The sequence below is a fragment of the Falco rusticolus genome, chromosome 2 (assembly GCF_015220075.1).
Source record: "Falco rusticolus isolate bFalRus1 chromosome 2, bFalRus1.pri, whole genome shotgun sequence".
NCBI classification, from domain to species: domain Eukaryota; kingdom Metazoa; phylum Chordata; class Aves; order Falconiformes; family Falconidae; genus Falco; species Falco rusticolus.
Window position 1 is genome coordinate 110,023,868 of NC_051188.1, and position 24,980 is coordinate 110,048,847.

The following is a 24,980-nucleotide window of genomic DNA, read 5'->3' on the forward strand; positions in this document are numbered from 1 at the left end:
AAATATTTTTCTTAAAAAGAAAATCTACCCAAAATTTGATGTCTAGTGCTTTCATACATCTATATGTATGTGTGTGTGCGTATATACACACATATGTGTATTTTCATATATATTTAATTTTGCCACCTATCATATTCTTACTAATATACCATTGTAATCCAATAATAAATAAAAAGTGAACTACAGAATGAAATAAGTTATAACAGTCTTCTGTTCTCTTTAACTGAAGTACCTGGCTCTAGTAAGAAACTGAAAGGCTAGAGGGGAAGAAAAATATATCAATATTGCGATTAAAATATCTTCTACTCGTTACTAAAGTAACAGTCTACTTTATGCAAACCTTGTAACATAGAAAAACATGGCACAGGAAAGTTATTTGAAGATTTAATATTTCTCAGGAGGACCTGACAGCTAGTGAGACTTCTGCAGTCCTATTCTGAATTGTGTATAGAGTTTCTGCTTCTTAATCCGCTAAACCCAGCTATAGGATGCAATGCGTAAATGAAGAAGCACAGAAAAAATGGTTCACAAAGGAAATCAGAAGTGTTGTAGAATCAGCATATTACTATAAATGGTTCACACAGTAATATCAGATTACTAATTCTTTCATTGTGATATCTGTAATGTTCAACACTGTGTCTTTGGAAGTGCTTTTTTTTTTTTTTTTTTTTTTTTTTTTTAGAAGTATCAGTAAATTTGAGTCAGACAGAGGCTTCCTTTCCTAAACACGGGCTGCTTGAGTGCTATGGATTATCTGCTAAATTAAGGGTGTAACCAAGAATATTCAGGACCTCCCAGGTGTGCTCAGCATGCCACCTCTACTTACAGAGTCCATGTCCCTGGACTCTGGGATTCTACCAAAGCCTGTCCTCCTTATACTGCCCTGGGGACCTTCCAGTGTCCCCATGGAAAACGCCCAACACTCTGCTCAAAACACCAAACTGCCAAGGGCCTAATGAAAGAAAAACCTCATGTGTCTAGAGGTAGAATATTTTTTTTCCATTGCATATTTTTGGAGCTAGGTATATCCCATATTAAAGATTGTCCTTTGCCATTAACCAAAAGAACAGATCTCTAACACTGCCTTAATTAGAAAAAGCGACTGTGTCATTGCATGTGCATCAAATAACACACTGTTCTGATTGCTCCATTGCCATTAAATGGCTGTAATATAGCACAATAGCTCACAACCACAGACTGGTACTCTGCGTGTCAGCTTGCATTGCAGCTACTCAATTTATACTTGGCTCCAAACAATGCTGTCGTCAGTTGCTTGCTCCCACAATCACAAAAGCTGACTTCCCTCTCACTAATGCAGGCAGGGAAGAATAAATTTTGCCTGTCTGGAGATTCAAAATCTGAAGTATAAGTCGTGGTGTATGAGTGCCAGAAGACTGACATTTGTTTATTCTATTCTGTATTACTATTACATATCACCAGTTATTTTTATTATTGTTCTATTGTATATAAACCTATATGATTATTATGTACTACATCTATTTTTATTATATACTTTAGATATGTTTAGAGACACAGGTAAGTACTCCTAAAATGAAATAGGAAACAATCCTTCAATTACTAAAATAGGTACTATTACCTTAAAAAGATCTTTTTTTCATTATAAAAATCATTTCACAGGTACATTTCAAGGCCACAGTGTGTAGTAAGTTTTCAGGCTCCACATGCTTCTGAGTTTAATTTCTGAATGGTCTTGAAACTTGGTACTCCTTAGCATATCTGTGCAAAAAATTACAAACATCACAAAAGAACCATCCACTTAGGGCTGTAAAATACAAAAATATCACTGGCCTTGGAAGTTTCTCAATTGCAGTTTACTGAAGATTGCAAAGAGTGTTCTTGGATAGTGTCATCAACATCCTGGTCCTCTTACACTCTGATAATTGTCCCCATTGCCTGTTGCTGGAGACAGTGCAGTCCTTGGCATACCTGGCTCAGCTAACCGGGTGTACCTACCCTTAGGTTCTTCTGGTCTTATGACGATGATCAGTGATGGTGACTGTCGAGTCAGGCAATATTAGAAACTGGGGATGAGAGACCGTGCCCCAAACAAGAAATCCATGAGTGAACAGCTAATTTTGTTTCCTGACATTGACAACAGATACTGGGTTTCCTTCTACTTCTGCTTTGCATTTTACAGTTTTGTTGAAAGAACCAAAGGGTAGGCGTCACAGTCAACTCTTCAAGATTAAAGCAAAAAAATGTGTCCCCTTGCTTTGCCACCAAGGCTGTCTTCTGCAGTAACAACAGCATAATCAATTCCTTTCCTTTACCTGATGCTTCTCATTCCTGTTTGCACATCTCAAACTGCCAGTCATTTAGCTATGCCAAGAACACTATGTGGCCAAGCTAATAAATCTGATCAGGATAAAAGTTTGAGGTTGAAATCTTACACTGGTCTGGTCTAATCTGTGATTTTGCAAACTATGTTAAACACTGTGGGTAGAAAAAAACAACTACAGGCTGTATATTCATGAATTGGTATTGCTGCTAAAGCCATCAGGTCATGAAACCGTCACCTAAGTAAGACCATGTTACAGACTGATACATTCTTTCTGGAAAAAAAATGAGGGATTTTGATAGAATTTCTGGAGATTTACCCCATGTTTTATATTTTTCTTTGGTCTTTTTTTTTTTCTTTTTTTTTTTCTTTCTTTTTTTTTTTTAATATCTGCATTACTGCTTCAAAGTCTGATATGAAACTGTTTTTCCATGGGCTTCTGATGGCCCAGGCCAGTACTTCAAACATAAGATCTGGTTAGATTCCTTGGCAGGGCCTAATTAAAGGGTTATGTTAAGGACACTGAGCCATTCATTCCATCACAATTAGGAAATTATTGTGTATTTATGTATATTCCTGAACCAGGGGCTGTTAGCATGAGTTGAAGTGCAATTGGCTAATGAGATAATCCAGTGCTGTGCTGAACTGATGCTTTGTTAAGATGAATGATCAAAGTAGAAATGAAAAACATAAAAGAGGTAATGAGAAGAAAACAGTGAATGACAACAATTATTTTGGGAATGTACCATTAAGGAACTTTGTGTTATGCTCATCACAGAATATAATATTTCTTATGAGAGTTACTTAGAAGTTGGGTTGTAACTCTTAAAATCTTTCAAAATGTAAATATTTTATAAGGTCTTTTCTTACTGGAAAGCCACAACCATAGTTCATTATTATTTGATTGAAGAATATACAGATCTACAAAAAGGAGGCAGCTTGCTTACTTTTATTCTGTGAATCAGTGGGGAAAAAAACCCCAAATAATTAAGTTGTGCAGTTGGGAAAAGAGGGTAAGCAAAGAAACAAGCAAAGAAACAAGAAGGAAACTACCTTTGGATACTAAATAAATCCTCTTAACACAGGTGTATTTATCACTTGGTGAAAAAACTATCTTAAACATTCTCCCTCTGCAAACAACTAACAGCTAGTATGTTTCAGAGGAATATGCTTATAAAGTACATACATCATGAACAAAATTCAGATACATATTCACAAGCTACTGCTAATTTACAACAGTTATTTGACTTCACATTTCGCTAAGGTCTTTGAGGTTTTACCCCTACACAAGCAAGAGTTGGAGTTCCCTCATATAAATGATGATGGTTTAATCGTTCTTGCCTTCATCTTCCTTTCGTGTGCCCCCTTCCCACCCCCAGGACTGCCACTGCCTACCTACCAGCCTTCTGGGGCTGAAGAGCACAATCATAGCTCTCCTGCCATGCACAAGACCTGACTCCAGCCAGCCTTCTAACTGTCGTCCAAATAACTGCACAGTACCTGGCGGAAGGATACAGCTTCTAGCAAGGACAAACCTATATACCAACAGAGAAAAGATCAGTTTTCCCTTGTACTGAGGACTTGATAATGCTTTTAGTAACACTTAGCATACATCTTTGCACTACAGAATCACTCACCTGTATGCACAATTCATGAAGCCAGTTTCCTTTACTGATAAGCCGTTTCTGCACTTGATAATGATCTACAAATCTGAGTGTTTTGCAAAACCAAAAATACACGTTAAATTCTAGTGGTGACATAATGCACATAAAAGACCTCTTATCTATAGAGCGCAGGTAACAATGTTTGCATCACAGCACCAGTATGGATATTCTTGTATGCACAGACCATTGACCCTGATTCAGCAAATTACTTTAGTACATGCACAACTTAAACCCTATGAAAAAAACCACGGTGAAACTAATCATACCTTTGAAAACAGGCATGTACTTAAACTGCTAGCTGAGTCAATCCCTAGAAAATTTAACAAAAAACTAGCTGCTTTATGTCATGAATGTTTTTCTTATCTGATTATTCTACTTACACAATAGGATATGTTCCTTTTAGAATGATAATGCTTTAAAAAATCTCTCTCATTGCTTTGCAATTGTATAAAGATGACAACATATTTAGTAAATCAAGGTTAAAATCAAAACTCATGGTGTTTGCTAAACTGCTTCTATCTGTAGTTACCAGGATTTCGATGCCTTTGTTAATGTTATTGAGTAAGCTAATGGAGAAGTATGTGGAATCAAGTATTCTCTGAGCTGCAGTAGTGTGCATCTACTGAATAATTTGTTTAGGCCAGCTTTACTTTACTGGCAAGTCTTTCTCATTCTGATCTTTACCCCTAAGGAAAATGAAACTGCTTCTGCTTTGAAAAAGCTATGTAAGTTACTCCTGGGTTCATAATTCTTTTCTGTTTTTGTTACGGGAATCCCAAACTTATTATCAGCTTTTTGAGAGCCAGATGTTCCTGGCAAAGAGGCACGTTCTCTGAGCCCACAGAGAGCATGCTGCAGCTGATCGAAGGCATGCTGGGATGTTATAATTTTGTTTTGGCTTGCTTTCCTAGCCAAAAGAACCCTAGGGTCACTAATTGCCCTGATAAACATCTCTTCTGAACCCTTTATTATGAAAGCAAATAATAAATAAAAAATGACCTACCATCCTAAAGCATAAAACAACATGTAACAGTGCTCATTAAAAAAACCTCAAAAAACCCCAGAACACTTTGGCTCATATCAAATGGTTAACCATTAAATACAATTATGTGACTGCATATAGATAAACAACAAAGGAAGGTATGAAAAGATAGGGAAAAAAGCTTTGCTGTTCACTGTAATTAAGTACTTAAAATCTGGAAATGCAAGACTAAACCATTTCACAAGTAATCCAGTAACTATAAACTTGTAAACCATACCTCTCTTCTGAAGATTTATATCTACAAAATATTTTAAATAGATATAGATACATTTACACTCTAAAACAGGAATACCAAATAACAATTTTCTGTTTCAAAAAGAAGTGTATCTTTTATGAAAAGCAGAAGCACATCTACTATCTAATCAGGGATATGTGTCAGGTGTGTTTATGGTATGCGCACCTGTTTCATTTGTAATTATAATCCATGGGTCTGCTTTCACAGTCGTTTCATATTGCTGCAGCTAAAGGTACAGTCAGGCTAAATATAATTAAATGGAGTTTATGCATGTCCAATCTGGGTGATAACAGATTTTTCACCAGTGTATCAAGCAGGTTAAGTGTACCCGCTTTTTTGTTTACCACTGTATAGTGGGTATGGCTCTACTAATGTAAATATTAATGAAATGGAAAAATAGAATGTATATAGTTAATAATGACTTCATTCTTTTAAGTCTAATAGATCTGTGAAACTTGTTCCTAGACCACATTTAGGTGTCTTAAAGACACATATACGTCTTAAAAAGGAGAAGTCCTGCAGGGAAGCTTGAGACAGCCATCACATATCAAGCTAGTCATGTAATGTTCCTTGGCACTTCAAAAATCTTAGGGTAGAACTGCTGTCCTACAAATGCCACCACAATAAAGGTAATACTGACCTTCATGAAACATGGCAGCAGAAGTGTATCGGCGTCGCGAACGTACCCCTGTGGTGCTCTCCAGTGGTGATTAATACTAAGTCTGGAGCCATAACTCTGACAAGCCTTTAATACCGTAAACCAACAGAAGCAGTTAAGGGCATTGCCTGAGAGAAACAGAGAAGAATTTAATCAAGTTGCTAATATACTTTGACCAGGACTCTCAGGTACCCTTAACTGAAAACATAGTCTTAAAGAGACTACGACATTTCAGCTCATGGCTCTTAAGGGGCTAGTTACTCTTACAATCCTACTGAAAACACAGCACAGTACTTTGGTAAGCATCTATCACTTTTGGAAGGTGAAATAATATTTTGCATTCACTGGAGCATTCAGTTTGGGTTACATGTAAGTTATGGTTGTGACCTGATGAGGGATGAAGGGCAGAAAGGCTGTATTCATGAAGACTAATTTAGTTTAGCAAGGTTAATTTCCCTTCCTACAGTTAGTAGTCCATGGAGGATTCTGCACAGGGAATACTCAAGCTACAGCCTTCTCCCTATTGTTAAAAAATATTTTGCAACTGAACCAAAAACACTAATAGGGATCATACAGACAATGCATTGCCTCTAATACTGAAAGCATTGCAATCTGAAATGTGACAGCACTGCAAATGCAGAGCCTTGGCACTCATCTGGATTGCCAACAGCTTATAGACTAAAATAATAACTGTGCTCATTTATACTTATTAACTAATTGTGCTTGGATCTTAATGCCCAAAGATGAAATATTGACATATTACTCAGTGCTGGCCACTGTAAAACAGCATAGCGGCAAAGAAAATAATTCATATCTGTTGGGAACATTGAACTACATTAAAATAGATATATGTTGTAAATCCAGTTCTTAACATCTCTTTATTAATTCTGTGAGGAAATATACTCACATGCAAAAATAGCCAGCAGTTATTCATTGATACTGACGATATACAAACAACAGGCAGAGTTGGAAACACTTTCTAGAGCAGTCTACACCCTTTGTTAGAAGATGTTATCGATCCCCCTCAGACTGTAAATCAGAAGGGGATTTAAAAGTTCTATTTCTGTTCTTGGAGACTTTTTGCTAATTAAAGTGGTACATCTTAATAAAATTCTTTCATCCTCCATTGAACAAACCGTTGGTCTATATAAAGTACAAATGACTCACTAAATACAGCAGTCACAAAAATAATTTTGCATATTGAACTACAAAACTGTACTGAAGTTAGCAAGTCTTAAAGTCATTGGTGAAATCTGCAGCTAGGATCTATAGCAAGTGATCTCTGCACAAGCAGTTTCTTATGTGACTTCTACAATATTCCAGTAACATTGTAGAAAGTTATTCTCAATGGATTTTAGAAAATGAGAGGATTAAGTTTGTATGAATTTTTGCACAGAAAGTCTAATCTATTTTATAAGTAAATTGATCTACATGTCTCTACGGTCAGCAAACCAGGAAAAGACTCCTTGTATTGCTGAAATTTTGCATGTCAACCATATGCCAGGATCCAAGATCTCTGACCAGCTTCTTTGAGATATTCCGCATGTGGAGTGCGCATACATGCAAGTTATCTGATGTTACAGCATAACAATCACCATACCAATGCAATTCACATACTGGTCTCCATAATCGTGATGCTGGGACTGTACATGTGATTGAGGCCAGCTCAAGCCCACTCCTCTCGTTCAGATTCTTTTGTTAGTTGTCCAGTTTTTATCCTCTAGTGTTGGGCTGAACCATACATACACTGCCTCCACGATGACCCAGCTGGCTCAGGGAGACATCCGCACATTTAAAATGAACTCAGGGAGAAACATTTCCAGCCACCAGCTGATCCAGTCAGCTGACACAGCTCTTTATCTCAATCAAAGGGCACCCCTTGTCCCTCCCCTTTGTGCTGAGACACAGTCAGCTGATTTTCAACAGCTGCAGTCACTCATGTCATGCATCTGTCCCCAAGCTCCAGGGACACACCAACCTTGTCCTGCTCCTCTAGCTAAGCCTTCTTCCATGGCAGGGGTTTATTGGTCAGTCATGCCATAATGTGAGATATGCCAGAATCACTTGTTAATTTAAACAGAAACCTAGTAATCAGAGAAAAGAAGGAAAAAAAAAAAAAAAAAAAAAAAAAAAAGAGTAAGCTTTTGCAAAACACAACTTCCTTTTTACTCCTACTTTTCTTCCTATTGACATGGAAGATTTTTCTCATCATTTAAGCAGTTCTTTACCAATGTATAGTAAGTGAAGGTAACAGCACTTACTCATGGGAATTTATAATCATCAGAAAGCAGGGAGAGCAGCTTGCCTTACCAGAGGGACAAGCAGGAGCTGAGGTGACCTCGGTGCTGGTTACATCTTACCCAGGGGGTGCCCTGCAGGGGCAGAGCTGGTGCTGGTAAGGTGGCCATTAGATGCTCCAGGCAGGGCAAAGGGATGAACAAGGTCACCTGGAGAGGGCAACCAGGAGTAAATGGTGCCAGGGCCAGGGTTGCAGACTGGCACTCCTACTGGCACTCAGGACAGGATGGGCAGCTCTGGGCTCAACAGAAATGGGGATCTGTGTGCATGGGCAGGTCTGGAGAGACCCCAGGGAAGGCTGGGAAGTAAGGGCTTCTGGTGCCCTCAGGGCCCTGACAAATATCATCACACAACCACAGAATGGTTTGGTTGGAGAAAGACATTTGAAGATCATCTGGTCCAACCCGCCCATGCCATGGGCAAGCACATCTTTTAATAGACCAGGTTCCTCAAAGCTCCATCCAACTGACCCTGAATACTTTCAATCAGAGGGCATCCACAACTTCTTTGAAAGACCCGTGCCACTGTCTCACCACCCTCATCATAAAACCATTCTTCCTTATGTCCAATCTAAACATGCCCTCTTTCAGTTTAAAATTGTTGCCCCTTGCCCTGTCACTGAAGGCCTTGGCAAAGTCTTTCTGCCTTTCTTATAAACCCCCTTTTTATAGAAGGGCTGCAATAAGGTCTTCCTGGAGGCTCCTTTTCTCCAGACTGAACAACTCCAACTCTTTTAGCCTTTCTTCACAGGATAGGTGTTCCAGCCCTCTGACCATTTTCATGGCCTTCCTCTGGACCTTCTCCAACCGCTCCATGTCTGTCTTGTGTTGGGGACCTCAGAACTGGATGCAGTACTGCAGATGGTGTTCGACAAGAACGGGGTACAGATGGAGAATCACCTCCCTTGACCTGCTGGCCACATAATCAGACGCTTCTACTGCTTAGATGGTTACAGCTCTAAAGCAGTTAATTTACCGTGCATGGGATAACAACATACACAACTTTTTAACTACAGGTTTAACACAGCTGTATCCGCAAGATTTTAAACCTTACACTGGTTAGTAATTTCTCAGCCTGGCCAAATGTAGGATTATTCAGATGTCTGACTACACTGAGGACAAATATTTTCAGGTTTCCTTTTATTTTGTATTTGAAAGCCGGAATAACATACTAGCCAGGCACAGGTCTCGCTCTGCAGGAGATGTGCTTCAAGCTTCTTTCACTGATGACTCAGAGATCAAATGTAAAGAGGTAAAGTCACAAACAAAAAAGGAAAGAGTCAGCTAAGTAGAAAATATGTGTAAAGGTTATTGACCTGGTTAGCACTTCACCTTGTCTTGTAGAAGGTAAGTGGACTAAATTACTTTACTATGCAAATTCAGTTTTGTAAAGCCAGCTTAGCTCTTCAAAATGCCTACTAGTATTTGCAGGGCAAGCTGTCTGCTCAGCTGCCAGTGCCTTGCATAAATAAGGTGGGACTGCTAAGAAAACTCTGAAATACTTCATACTTACAGTGATTTATGTCTCCCACTTTCATTCTTTCATCTGTCTATATGTCCAGCAACCTGGTATGATGTTTCGTCCTCCCCACCACACACCCCCTGACTCATTCCCCCAATTTTCATAATACACACAAACCAATCTCTTGTTTCTTATCACAAAATGTAAGACTTGGATTTTACATCTTGGTTAAGGTACTTCAGTGCTAAGCAGGGTACTTTTCTTCAACCCATTTCCACATTTTTATTCCTGAGGAATTATTTGTCTATGTGCTATCACTTACAAATCTTGCATAGGAAAACCTAACTTTCTTGTGTTTTGAGGTATGGACGTTTGTTTGAGAAAAGATAACTCAATGGGAAATTGGAATTCCAAAAAGTAATGATTACAATATGTATGTAGTACTTTGTGGTAGAAGTCTCATCCCAAGTCTGTAAACACTAGAACTACTCTAGAACCAATGCACTACTGTTTGGACAATCAGACAATAGCCAGCCACAGAACTGACCCAAAACTTCTGAAATTCAAATCAACAGTTTAGGTTTTTTCCTGTTAATTTTGTTCGCAAGATGTTAAAAGTTTAACCTGGAATAAAATTCTCCTTTTCCCTCAAAACAGTGTTTTTCATTCTGTACTTTTAAATGAGTGTGATACACATACCCACCCTTTAAGTATCTTGTCCCTTCCTAGGAAGCCCTTGCTTGTTGAAGAAAATGGACGATTTTATGTTTGGTTTTTTCTCATTCGTCTTTCTGGAAAATAAAGATCTGAAAAAACCAAACAAATTCATTCTTTATTGAAGAAACTCATTAAAACCAATATGAAGACCTGTAGAGGAATGAAGGCAGTGGGTTGATTAGCATTGATAATATGCAGCTGTGGCCTCGCCTCAAACATTGATTGACATGGATGTTGTGCAGCTGTAGCTTGTTCCTGCTAAATAGTTAAATAGCCCTGAGCCCTGTGGGAGAGGTGGTCAGATGGGGGAGGAGCAGTGTGGTTTGGCTGCTGGTGGAAGGAGAAACAGCACAGACAGTAGAATCTGACCAACGGTAAAAGCCTTGTTGCAGCCTACTAGTTTGGTTGTGCTGCAACGATTGGTGCTCTGTGTGAGGCTGACGTGAGTTGGACTATGGCTACAACAAAGACCCTTCAGTCTTTAAAAATATTTCCTGTGTTGGTACAAACTGAATCCAGGTTACAATACTCTAGCTAACTACTAGCAAGTTAGAAGTGTAGGCTGTATCTATAGTGTAGCAAAGAAGGCCAAAGGCACCCTGGGCTGCACCAGGAGAAGCGCTGCCAGCAGGCGGAGGGAGGTGATCCTTCCCCTGCTCAGTGCTGCTGAGGGCACAGCTGGAGAGCCTGGCTCTTCTCAGAGGTGCCCAGCCACAGGACCAGAGGCAAAGAAGCGCAGAAGATTTATTTTCTGTTATGAAACTTGTACTAGTTGCTCTTTTATTTATTTGTGGACAATCTGGAGGTAGCAGCCTGTTCTAGTGTAACTGGAATCTTTGATTACTATAATTTTTAGGTGTGTTTTCCTTGTCTACTGGTAGACTGAAAATGCTGTGAACTGAAATAAGCCTTATGCAACAGAGTGGCCCTGTAAAAAGGAAAGTTGTTTTGGGGTTTTTTTTATGTTGATTCTATAAATCCTGACCCAGTAAGTTAGTCCTGCTAACATTCAGACCTCTCATTGGTGTATCTACTGACAGAGAACCTTCTTTAAGCTTCCTTCAGTGCCTAATACTACCATCAGAAATTATTTGCAAACCATTCATAAAGCTCAAAGATTTGCCTTCACAAAAAATCCTTCTAGTAAGTGTCCTCCCTCATTAAGATGACATTAAAATTTGTTCCACATTAAAAGTTAAATTTCTTTTGACTTGTCATAAGTGGGTCTACAGTTACTTACACTGAACTCTGATCTCTTAAACCGAAGCCCAGGCTTTCTTTTATTGTCTGTAATACTGATGTTCTATGAAGTCTGTATTGCATGTATGTTCAGATGTGAACCAATCTGATCTAAAGGTTTCTGGAAAACCTTAAAAAATCCCAAAAACCTTCAAAGGTTTTGATAGGAAAAGTAGAGACACTTTTGCTCATTTAAGATCCACAACTGAGAAGCCCTTTAATTTAAAGATTGATCGGCAATAACATTTGTTTTTATTTTGGTTGACATGTTTCTACTTTGCAATGGGTCAGTCATCCTGACTGAAAGCTGAAGAGAAGATTAATACTCATCAGTCTTATTTTCCTAGAGAGAACTGATTGTAAGCTAAAACCACAGATGGGAGGAATCTCCATCTTTTCTAAGGCATATCGGAGAAGAAAAGTTCAGAACCAGACAGAATCTGGCAGTGACTCTCTAACTCAGAGGTGGAAGTTCTCTCATCCAAGGGAGAAAAGACCTGGGTTTGGTCTCCTCTGCTAGGACAGCTGCTGTACTATATATTCAACACTTCTGAATTAAAGACAGCATCTGGTCTAGGAGTTTAGGTATCAAAATCCAAACTTTAAGCACCATTTTAGGTCTGAAAGTCCTCTTTTATACTAGCTCATGATGTTTTTTCTTTGGGCAGGAGTAACAACCTCAGAAACAGTTGCTGCAGCAGCAACACTTTTGTTTACTCTGAAATTGTGGCTTTGCATCCAGCTTTTCAATATGCAACTAATGGTGAAGAAACAACATTTTTGGTATTTTCCTAATAAAATATACTGGATTCTGCAGTGTTCAATGGGAAATTTCTAGTCTTTCCTGAGAAAATAAGTTTTCCAGTTCACATATTTACAATTGAAGGGAGATGAAGCTTAGCATGACAAGAAGAAATAGTCTTGAAACTGTGATGTATGGTCTATTGAAACAGTGGAAGATAATGCTTTTGTTAACAATGTATGTCTAAATTCTACAAGCACTATACAAATACACAGCTTCTCTAACACAGGTAGTCTCACTTGCTGTAAAACAGGTTTTCACTGAAGTAAACCTAGACAGAGATATACATACTTGAGAGATTACAGTCTGATAGGCCTTCTAAGTTTTGATGAACATTTTCCACAGATGTGTCAATGAGATAGATACCTGTGTTGCCTCTAGTATGTGCCGATGATTCGGTTTCAGATAGTTTTTAATGATTTTTTTTCTTTTTTTTTATGTTGGGCAATATGACACACAAAATCCAAGTATCTGTGAAGTGATTTCCTCTCATTTTGCAGCAGGAAAAGGAGAGAACATATAGATCAGGTTGGTAGGACCTGATCGTGTTCTGCAAAAAATGAAAGTACATATAAATAATTGTTGAAATGAATTTTGGATTAAGTTTAGTGACTCCATAAACCATTAAAATGGCATGCAGCATCAGCAAGAATAATTTCTGCTGAGTAGACTGCTAAGAAAATAGTAGAGTTTCTAGAAACATTTCTTTTGAAATATACCAAGAGTGAAATAAAATCTGGTTCTTGCTGCCTCTGTAAAACCTTGCAGTCTGCAGAAATAAGAGTTTGTTTTCAGCTACATTGAATGAATAAGACTATGAAAATATTTCCTTTGTGAATGCTTATCTTCCCACTGTCCATGTGATTATTAATTCATAGAATTTCAATATTGATTTTTCTTCAGGTAACAGACTATATTCGATTGTGTTTAAAGCATATAACACCTGCAGGAAAAGTTAGACTGCAGCCAAAACAAATGGTATACATATCATCTCTTAATCCTGCCTACCCAAGGGTATACAACTTGTTTGCACATGAGTTCATTATTCTCAACACTGGAACCTGGCAGTAACATTATACATAATAGCATATGTCATATCTCTACACGGGATTTAAGTTTCCTGAATTCCTTGGTCACTTACAAATTTTGGTCCCATACCTGACTCTATCACCATTAGGAACAAAGACTCACAGCAATAATAATTGTTACTGAAAGCTAACTTCAGTTAAACAGTCTGGTCCATTTCAAAAGTTTATCCATTTAAAATCAACTTCCACTCCTGCAGTATATAAAAGTGATTAATTTGTGTCTTGAATTATTTACTTGAACTAAAGGTGTTTGAAAAGTCATTCAAACGTATTTCAAAAAAATGTTAAAGAAAGCAGACTCATACGTTAAGGCATGAAGCATTTTAAGCAGGGTAGACAACTGAGCCATTAAAGGCAATTTTTTATTTTTTTTTTTAATGAAAGTAGATATCTATTCCTAGAGACTGGAGTCTTGTAAAGAATGTTTTTCTCTAAAATTTTCATATGTGGTCTAGACTGTGATCATTTGCGGTAATCACACATGGTTCTCAAAGTGTGCTTCTATGTGATGCCATTAGATCATCCTTAATAAATTAATTTCCTTCCACCATAGTAACACCCTACCTGCAGAAGCCCTGTTTGTCAGAGGCAAATGGGTAAACCTCTGTGTCCTGGTTTTGGCTGGGACAGTGATGGGGTTTTTCTTCGTAGGTAGTGAAGTATTTTGGTTTGGGTGTGGTGTGAGAGCAATGCTGATGGCACACAGATGGGGTTGGCTGGTGCTGGGTGATGTTCATACTGAGTCAAGGACTTCTCAGGTTCTCAGGCCCTGCCAGGGAGAGGGCTGGGGGGGCACGGGGAACTGGGAGGGAACACAGCCAGGAGAGCTGACCCCAGCTGGCCAAAGGGTTGTTCCTTACCATGGGATGTCATGCTGAGTATGTATAAGCTGGGGGAAGAAGAAGGGGCGGGGGAGGGCACTGGGTGTTATGGTGTTTGTCTTCCCAAGTAACCGTTACACGTGCTGGATCCCTGCTCTCCTGGGGATGGCTGGACACCTGCCCGCCCGTGGGAAGCGGGGAATGAATCCCTTGTTCTGCTTTGCTTGCATGTGTGGCTTTTACTTTCCCTATTAAACTGCCTTTATCTCAGCCCAGTGGTTTTCTCACTTGTACTCTTCCGATCCTGTCCCCCATTCCACTGCGGGGGGAGTGAGAAAGTGACTGCACGGGGCTTGGTTGCCAGCTGGGGTTAAACAACTGCACTCTGGAAGAATTCTGGTCTGAAGTGCCAGGAAGTCTAAAGACTCAGCAGTCACTGATTCTGAAGTGGAGAAATCCTGACAATGCCTGTTGGTGTTACCTGGTATTACATATCCTAAAGTTTGCAAAGGCATGAGCTTAAATGCTGTGGGACTCTCCAGTTGCTGGAGATACATCTCTAACCACTGGCATTATTTGGAATGATTTAATGTGCTGTTTGGCCGGTGACTGTGGATCCTGCTGTGGCAGCAGCTGCTCTCTCTTGTTGAACAGATTCTGCAGCCATGTCTAGGGAAACATTGCTGATGACAGCTCTGTCCCTGATGTCTGCTGACTTCGTATCTCTGGATTTCCCCTGCCTGATCAGTACCAGTATATCTTTACCTCTCCACATCCCTGCAGATCTCCTTCCCATTTTCTACACATGGCCCATGAGGACCAGGGCTAATGCTTGTTTGTCATTGGGAAGATTGATTGGAGGCAGTTGAATGGGAGACTTCCATCAACTTTGATTATTAAAAGCAACTGATGTTACCCAGTAGTGCTGGTATCAAGTAGGTTGCTGGTGTGGTCAGGTAGACGAACACCAATTTCACCACCATGTCAGTTTGATAATTGACAGAACTACCCTTAAATGTCTTCCTTTGTACAGTCTATGCAGGCTCTGCAAAAGGGAATTGGTAGCCCTGAGCCCAGAATAATAAAGGAATAAAATGGATTAAAATAAAAAAAAATAAAATCAAAGCAGAATATATGGCCCATCATGAAGGTACAGATTCACAAGTACTAGCATGTTAGCAATGCTCTTAGCATGCTCTAGAGCACTGACCTACAGCTTACCTCTCTTCCAAGAGTTTTTTACTTAAAGATTCAAAAGGATATCAAAATCTGGAATCAGAAAATTAAGGAACTGGAGGAAAGCTATAGTCTTCTGATTAGTACAACAGCCTTCGTGTTGTGTTTAGTAAGCAAAGTAAGAAGAATCTCATCAGTTTTATCAGTCCCTTCAGACATGACTTGTATGAGAAATTTACTAAACATCAAACAGAACATTTCCATTTTTCTTCAGCTGGCTGTGGTTAAGGATTAACTCAAAAATCACTAAAGACTTAATTTTGACAAGGAATAGGTAGGCCTAATGGGCCACACTGAAATGACAAGGGGGTGGAGCAGTTCAGTCCAAGATGAAAGCAAGTCACAAGTGACAAGGGTCACAAGTGGACCCTCAGACCTGCCTATGACTTTTAGAACCTTGTGAGATTGCTGTGGATTCCAGTTCTTGGGTCACAAGTGGACTTGCCAACCCTTACCTCGCCTGGGGCCCTTAGGAAGGTATTTGGAGGGAAAACTGAGAGCTAAGCAGTGGGGGAGCTGTTTAGCATTACCAAAGGTGAGGTACCTCTAAGCATGTCCAAAATCAGGCTTTTAATGTGGTAATTTAGCTAATGAAAATTTATGGCTTGGGAACTTTGTGTGCCTACAGCAAAGGTAATGTCCAGGAGAAGCAGAACGGACTTACCTTGTAAAGGCAGGCACGCTACCAGAGCATTTGTGTGCACATCAGCATGAATCTATGTTTCACTGAGATCTTACTAAATGCCAAATTTCTGCTACTGTTATCCATCAATGAACTATCTTACAGTAGTCAAAAGGATTAAGTGGACCAGAGTGAATGTTTAGAGGTCCCTGTATCAATGTTTTGCCCCGGTATATTCCTATTTCACCCTATTTCCCACTTATGAGAAGTACCAATATACTTCTGAGAAGTTCTTAATTTATATTAATACCATATGGTTAGTACTTTAGGAAAAACCAAACACAATCCTTGACTCGAGTATTTGGTGCATACAATTCCACTTCACGTGCAAACTTGCCAACTGGAATGTGAGCAACTAAGGAAAGACTAAGTGTGTAATTTACCAAAACTTCTCTGATGTAGGGTATTTTTTAATTATTTCAATGTCCTATTAAATTGAGCTAGCCTTTCAGATGTTGCCTCACTTTTTGTTTCTGACTTCTTTGGTTTGGGTCTTCAAATTCAGAGCAGGATCAATGGTCCAATTTTCATGATAAAAGGCCAAAACTGAAAGGCATAGAAAGCTGTATTTAGAAAACTAAGGCAAAAAAGGTAAATAAAAAAAAAAAAAAAAAAAAGAGAGGGAAAAAAAAAAAAAGCAGAAGTATCAGTTCAAGAACAATTCTTCCCTGGACAAATAAGGCCCTCGCTCTTCCTGCCTGCAGGGAAAGACGAGGTGTTATGCAGCAAAGCCAGAGCTTCCCAGATGAGGGAGGAGGGGACGGAGCAGATGAGCAGAGCCCAGGGGTTGCAGGTGGCAGCGGGAGGCAGCATGGCAGGGGATGAGCGTGGCTGGAGGTGCCTGAGCAGGGTTACCCTTGGCAGCCACAAGGTGGGCATGCTCAGGCAGGGGAGAGAGGCACTGAGGGCTGCTCTGCAGCTCTCCTGGATTTCAGGGGTTCAAAGCCATCACCTCTGCCAGAAAGCCAGACAACACTTCAGTTTCTCCACAGCTTCGAAATAGGCTCCATAAGACAGAATAAACCTATACAAACCTATACAAACTTAGCTAAGGCTGAGCTTACCTGGACTGGGTTTTTAGCAGGGTAATGGGCCTGTGGTCAATCAGCCAAAGAATCAAACATTGATCAATTTTAAAGCCACTGTCTGCAACAACTGCTTTTACCTTATGTGCAGATGATCAGCAACCAGCACCTGCAGCCAAACAAAGCACTGTGCTAACTGCCACACAAACCATCAGCCAGGACAGGCAGCAGTAATCGGGATTAGACTAATGCTATTTGATATGATCAATTCTGGTTATTTCACCTGACAGCCATTAATTATGATATTTCATTACAGTTATTTAGCTATTACAGCTACAGATGGTTCAGGGACTGCAACCCTTACTTGATAACCAGATCAAAAATACTTCTTTGCCTACAGCCTCTCCTCTGTGCAAGCACCTTTAGGAACTGCTAACCATGGTTAATCACATCTAAGACAATTAAGGCTCCCTCTTGTCAGGAGAATGGCCCTCCAGGCCCACGCCTAAGCAAGGCACCCTATGTGTACCTTAAGACAGACTTTAAACAGTCTCCTTTCCATTAACTACAGAGATAAACTAAGGGTATTTTTTTCCTCCCTATCAACTCTTTTTACCATGTCTTAAAACTGGTATTAGAGGTTTCCTATTTCCCTGCTTCTCAAGGGCATTATAAGAACAAATATGTTAATAATGTTAATGTACTGACATATTAATTTAAAGACTATATAAGTGTAGCTGTGAAAAATTAATATATATCCACGTCCATGTTTACATGTATCCATAATTACACGTATGTATATGATAATGTATACAGAACCATGTACATGAAACTAGATTTAAAATAACTGTTTTCTCAGGCCACTGGAATTTGTAGCTATTAATTAGCTATAAAGCTCTCTTATCTTTCATAACATGTGAGGAATTATGAGTCAAGTTGATCTAGATGTCTAAGCCAAAATAGACAGAGAGAAGAAAAACGCCATTGGCAGGAATTACATTTCAATTTACTTGATACCACAAGTGAAATCTCTGCTCTAAAAAAAAAGAAAATAAGTTTTCACATGAGCTATTTAAATTAAAACATGGCTTGGTCATGTATCAGAAACTAAATGAAAAATGAAATGTGGGACAAGGCATTTTCAAGTGATGAGATCTAGCTACTTTATCACTTTTGGAGTGACAAAGTGACTCAGCACCTCAAGCTCTCTCAGGTATTACAGAACTTTTCCTTCTGGTGAAGATTCTGGCCACAGCTGCTTCATATGTTACCTCTCTTTCCCTCCAAACCTAAAATACAAAATAATTAAATAAGGATCCAAATTAATTTCTGTCTTAAGTGCAAGTTTCAGTAGAATATTAAACTTGGGTAGATCCTCACTGACCAAGTGCATAAGCCAGAAGGAACAAGTGCAGCAAGCGATAACAGTACAAGCAATATACTGTGTGGTGGGATAGGTGTGGTTTGGAATTTTACTTTCCTAAACACACCATTCATGTATGCAAGTACAAACTTTTTTCATGAAGCAGCATTTGAATGTCTGAAAAGTCTAAATGCAGATATGTACAGTTCATAATGTATTCACATTTAAAAATGGCTCTCACATTGACACTATTGGTATTTCGCTTCCATGTGTACAGCTAGTAATTTTGTAAACTTGGCTGTTTTTCTGGAAGTCATGTATTTACTCACCTTAACACTTCAGAGTTTCTCTTTTTATTTTTTTCTGTATGAAGGTGTCATGAATTGGCTACAAATGATACCTTCTCTTTTAAACAAAATATGGGTATTGTTCTGACACCCTTTTAGTATTTCTCAGACTGGAGACAGAGCTTTCCATATGTTTAAAGATAGGTGGACACTTTTATTTTAATGTTATAACTGCATGAGGTTAACATCAGGCTAATAGTCATGTCTCATTTCAACGAATTAATATAAAGATATGGGAACATGACATAAAACCTTTTTCAGGAAGAATTTTTCTCAGCAATACTATACAATACACCATTTTAATGTGTACAGTTCAGTGTATATACCTATCCAGTAAGTACCTGATGGTCTAGGTAGCTTATTACAATTACAGCTATTCATTGCTGGAATGATCATTAATTAATTTGTAATTATCAGCTACTCAAATCTATTTTTATCTAATTCTGGTTACAGTATGAAAAAAAATTAGGCTGAAAAAATGTGAAAATTCACATAGAAAAGAGGAGCAAAATTAGCCTCTAACTAAGCTGGGCTTCTGAGGGAAGGAATGTCAAAATTTGTATTTTAGTTTGCTCTGAAACCTTAATCTGTGCTTTAGGTTGCATTTGAGGTCAGTAAATATAATGCATTATGTGTCCCGGCACCTGAGTCCTGGATTGTTTGGATTGGTGATATATGGAGAGCTGTGGCTGTTTCCTTTTTGCAAAAAATGAGGTACTGCTTTGGCCAGGCTGGCACTCATAAGCTCAATCAAAAGAAAGAAAGGTTTTATCCCTGTAGAGGATAAATAAATAAAAATTTTCCCCCAACTAGTTTGGCTGCATTTCCTATTTTAACAGTTGCCTTATCTAGCTATTCATGTGATAGTAGTGATAGTATTTGCAATCTGTATTTGTACAGTGCCTGTTTAACACAATAAAATATTGCCCCTGGTTCTTCTGTTGGACACCCCCCCCCCCCCCCAATAATTATAATAATTAACAGTAATAAGATAATTAACTGGTCTCTTGAATTGCAACATAAAATATAGATATGCCTGTCTTATTTGGTAGGATAAAGTCTGGGTAGGACTTCTGGGGATGTTCAGAATGCAATTTAGAAAAAGGATCCGAGCTTTTCATTGTGTCTGTCTGAATAAACACAGCAATATGGGAAGCTTCTGCAGGGATCCTTCACCAAGAGCCTGCCCTTTCCCCATCTCCTCCCCTCCCCATCTTCTGCCTAGGTACAAGCTGGATAAAATTCATATTAACACAAAAATTTTAAATTCCACTTTCACTTCAATATGTGTGACTGGAAAAAGTTATGCTAACCAACAGAGCTGCAACAATGTGGTGTGCACAGAGAATCTTCACAGAAGTCAAAAATTGTGTGTTTACTGCTAAGATAACTTAAAACACATATGAAAACATACATACGTGACTGAACTTTTTTAGTCCATGGTTGTTCCAGAAAGTGGTAATGTGTGAAAATAATATGATGAAAAAGAAGAATGTGAAGAAATGTGTAAAAGGATAAAAGTGTGTCTCCCTACCCTGCCCCTCACCATAAAAAAACCTGATTTTAGGCACATGTTATGGTGACACACAGAAATGTGGTTTAAGCACAGCCTGTACTCTGCCACGAACCGGAAACCCTAGCTACCACCTTTGACTTGTGCGGACAAGGGGTTATGATGACTGGTTTTATTTTTTGTGTTCAAACTGGTCGTTTCAGGTCCCCTTGCCTTTTCCCTTTCATCTATGCAAAGCAGAGAAGATTTTATTATGGTTAACAATATTATGGTTATTTAGTATACAATATTTATAATGGTAGTGAGGGACTTCTCCATTGCCTGCCACCAGATACCACTAACTTGTATTAGTCATATTTACATATAACATTCCTGAAGCCACAAGATTATTATTAGCTTTGCTGTTTGATTTTTTCATAGAATTGAGGCTTCTCCGCAGCACAGTTCAAAGCTTATCTTCAGTTGTTTCTCATTGACTACAGCATTTCCTGGTTTTCTTTCTAGGGCAGTGTCAGGCTATACAAGTACTACTGCATCTCACCTTTGCTCCTCAGGCCAGCTGGGCTTCCAATTAGAAGTCAGCAATTGCACTTCACATATTATTTGTCCTATTCAGGTACACCAGAAAAAACAGATAAGATCAGGCTTGGGTATCCTCCTTTCAGTATCCTGGCTTTGTCAGTGGTTTTTCCCAAACTATATCAGAAGAAATATATGTAGAATGCATAAAATAATTAGACCTTCTTCCACTTGCCAGCCACTACATCATCATAATTACCTAGTAGATAGAGTGTCTTCAAACTTAACTTCAAATCATATGCCTAAACTTGCATAATGAGTCCTTTAAAGACTATCTGAAAAGATTTAGTCAAAAAAGGAGAAATTTGCAAAAGACAACCTGTAGTAAATGAAAGCAGCCTCTTAGTTTCCAGCAGAAAATATGAGATGGGAAGGTTTACTTAATTTTTCCCTGCTCTGTGGACTTCTATTTTAATTTTAGTAAGGCATTTCCCTCCTTTCCCAACCCCCAACCGTGCTGCAGTATTATGTTTACAACCAGTCTTTCACTTCAAATGACAAATAGCTTATTTACTCACATCGTGAGGTAAGGTACCTCGGTCATCATTTCTCCTTGCTGGAGGATAATCTTTGTATCCAGGAAAGTACCCTAACCATTCATTTATGGATGTTCCACTTTGAGGGGACTGTCTACATCCTGCTGAAGCTGTCACGCAGTGAATGATGAACTTAATAGCTGCAGAAAAAAACAGAAAAATTACTGTTACTCTACAGCCTAGCAGTTACCTCCTTTTTATTGGATAGGCTAATCTTATTTCAATGAACATTTTGCTCTTTCAGAGCAAATATTCAGGATTTTTTTAATTGAAGTAATGCTTTCTTTATACAGATGAGAAAACAGAAAAGCAGTGAGATCAGAAGCATGCTGTAGATCCAGGGCTTAGATGCTGATGGTTGAACTAGCTTTGCCTACTGTCTGAGCTGGCTGAAATGGAGCCAGCTTTGACCCAAACATAATTTACACACATTTGTGTGGTGGTGCCCTAGCAGTAAATTCCCTATCAGCTTTTCAGAAGGTGGGGGACATGCCTCATTTTCTTAATCTGTCTCTCTCAAACTGTATCAACTTTTTGTTCTTAGTATTTAAAACCTTCTTTATTTTCTAGTGCCCTATATACAATATGCATGCAGCAGAGACTGACACCTAAGGGTTGCCTATGCCTGCTTTGATAGATGAAGGCTGTCAGGTAATCTGCAAGTTTGCTGCAAATTAATCTCAGGTATCATAAAGTTGCACAGTGACTACAATAGAGAAATGAGATGAAAAATTATCAGCTTGTGGAGAAAGAGTGTGTTTAGCCAGTGTACTCTTTCCTGAAATCTCTTTTATTATGTTTCATGTATAGTCTCTGTGAGCAGACAAGCCAAAAGACAATCGCAAGTGTTGCAGAATAGACTCCATTTCTGATATGTGATTTGTTACAGGTTGTGAAACCAAAAGATTTTGGTAGTATAGTTTTGACATCTATGAAGGTAGTTTAATTGAAATTCAGTTGTGATTGAAGAGGAAAACAGAGAAGTAACATCCCAAAGAAACTTCCATATTAAAGCAGTGACAGTTTGGGGAAGTCCTACTAAACTTCTCACAGTATTTCAAAAACAGATGGAAATGTAAGTACAGAGACTTTTAAGTTAAAAGTGAATTTTTGAGACCTTCCAACATGTTTTGTTGTTTTATTTGCATTCAAAACAAAACACATGCCTTCTGGGTGAAGTTTAAGAGATGGATTCCCTGAGGATACATCCTAGTCACATTAGTAACCTTTCATGTCTAAGGTACTGCTGGCTGAGTCATTTCTTTTGCATATTCAAACAAGGTTCCACCCAGGTTACTGCTCAGAAGTACATGAGGAAATCAGAGCTCCTCGCAGATTACATCTTGTCAATTCTTCAACACTGTTTCAACTTTGTAACCACTTCAGCTTCTGCTTTGTTCAAATCATATTTATATTTTTCTCTTTTAAGCTTGGAGTAAAGGTGAAAAGTACACAGTACATTATTCCTTAGGATTAATAGATATATTCAAAGCACAGCATCAAACAGATTCTCCTCCCTATTCTCCTCTTCCAGTGGGGCTTGCAGCCTCAACCCAGACATCTCAGGTGCCTGGAGAGTCTTTAGTCACCAGTGAACTCCAAAGCTCAAGGTTCACAAGTCCGCAGTTAACAGGCGAGACAAGCCTAGTTTCAGTCTAATAGGAAAACATTGACCACACTGGCCGTAAGTTCAGACACCTCTCAGACCATCACAGTGTGTCTGTACGGGCAGTGGCCTCCTTCTGTCTGTTCTCTAAACAAATGCAGGTGTTTGTTTCTGTTTTCCAGGTCAGCCAGAAGTTCTGTTCGCATAAAATCTGAGATAATAACCTCTGCATGCTAGTATGCCTTGTAATTTTGGATTAATAATGCTGTTCTGTATTCTAGAGAAGGAAAGAGTCAGGTCTGATTGGCTTGAAGTCTGAACAGGGTAAAACTGTGTCCACCCTGCAAACGAAGATCTTTCAGTGTCACGACGTTTCCTTGACAGGGCCAGAGGAGGTGTAGTTGTGGTAGCCTGTGCCAAAAGGAAGCAGAATGGGCTGCAGAATTGTGTTGCAGTCAGCAAAGAAACATGTCGTAGACCTGCTTTTCCAGCATGACATATTACATGGCTCAATTTCCTCACCTATATAATGCCTATTATATTCCTCATCCATATAATGCACAGCTCAGAAAGTCTGTAATGGCTATATTGATTACTAGGTGTTAGGAGTGAAAAGCATCACTACGAACTCACAATCTGACATTTCATAATGGCACTGGCTGTCAAATGCTCTACAGTGACTCCTGCACTACGCTTGCGCTAGAAAATCTTTTTGGGAAAAAAATGTGAAAATCGCGGAAGATATTCTTTCCCTGTTAAAGCTCTTAACATTTAGCCTTTTAGCTTCAAGGAAGCCAGAAATTCTTATTTTCCCGTTTTACTTTTGCCCCTCACAAAATTACACTGCCTCATAATGTAGAATTTTTCTATAGAATATTCTAATATGCCAATTATTAAGAACGCGTTTGCATGAGAGCAAGAAAAGCAACAACTTCCCTATTTTTGCACTCCAGGATGCTACAATTTCAAGTGCAAATTTAAAATGAATGGCTATGCAGCACTGAGCAAAACTGAGAGGAGTCAAGAAACAGACCCTGTACTGGCACACACCTTTGCCCACAGTGGTATCACTGGCAAGTTTGTATTGAATTCCAGAAAGAAAAAAGATGGTGTTTTATACAATTCTATTCATTACACTTATAAATCTGTAATTTTACTTTAAAAGCCAAAAGTGATATCTATGATTTTTGTTTTCTTACGTTTGCTTGGTGATGTAAGAACTACTCTGGGGAAAATTCTGACTCCAGTTAAAAAGTAAACAATGCCCATCCAAAACACCACCTCTCCAAATCTCCTCCTTTTCACATTGTTTGGTCTAGTGATTCAGGCTGAGGGATGCGTGATTTAATAGACTACTGGAATACTGATATTACACAACACCAGAATTACAGATTTCTACCCTGATTGTTCCCTGATTTCACACCAATCTAACTGACAAAAGAATCACTTTCAGAAACACAGCAGCTGATCTATGGCAACTGTCCACTGTGCATTTTTTTAGCCCATGGCAAACTCAAAATAAAATGAGTTTTCTTAGCCTTCTTTCATGCTAACTTAAATTAAGTTGCATTTGCCACAGGCTAAGAGCACTCAAATAGATATTTATGGTGCATCTGCCAGCACATAGTAACTTCTTACCCCACAGTCGTGTGTTTGAGCTCTCGGGCAGACAAGTTTTAATGTTGCAAATTCTCACATTAAACAATAAAATTAATAAACACTTTATAATTTAGTGCCAGGTCCCATAAAGCAAGGTGGAGAAGGGAGAC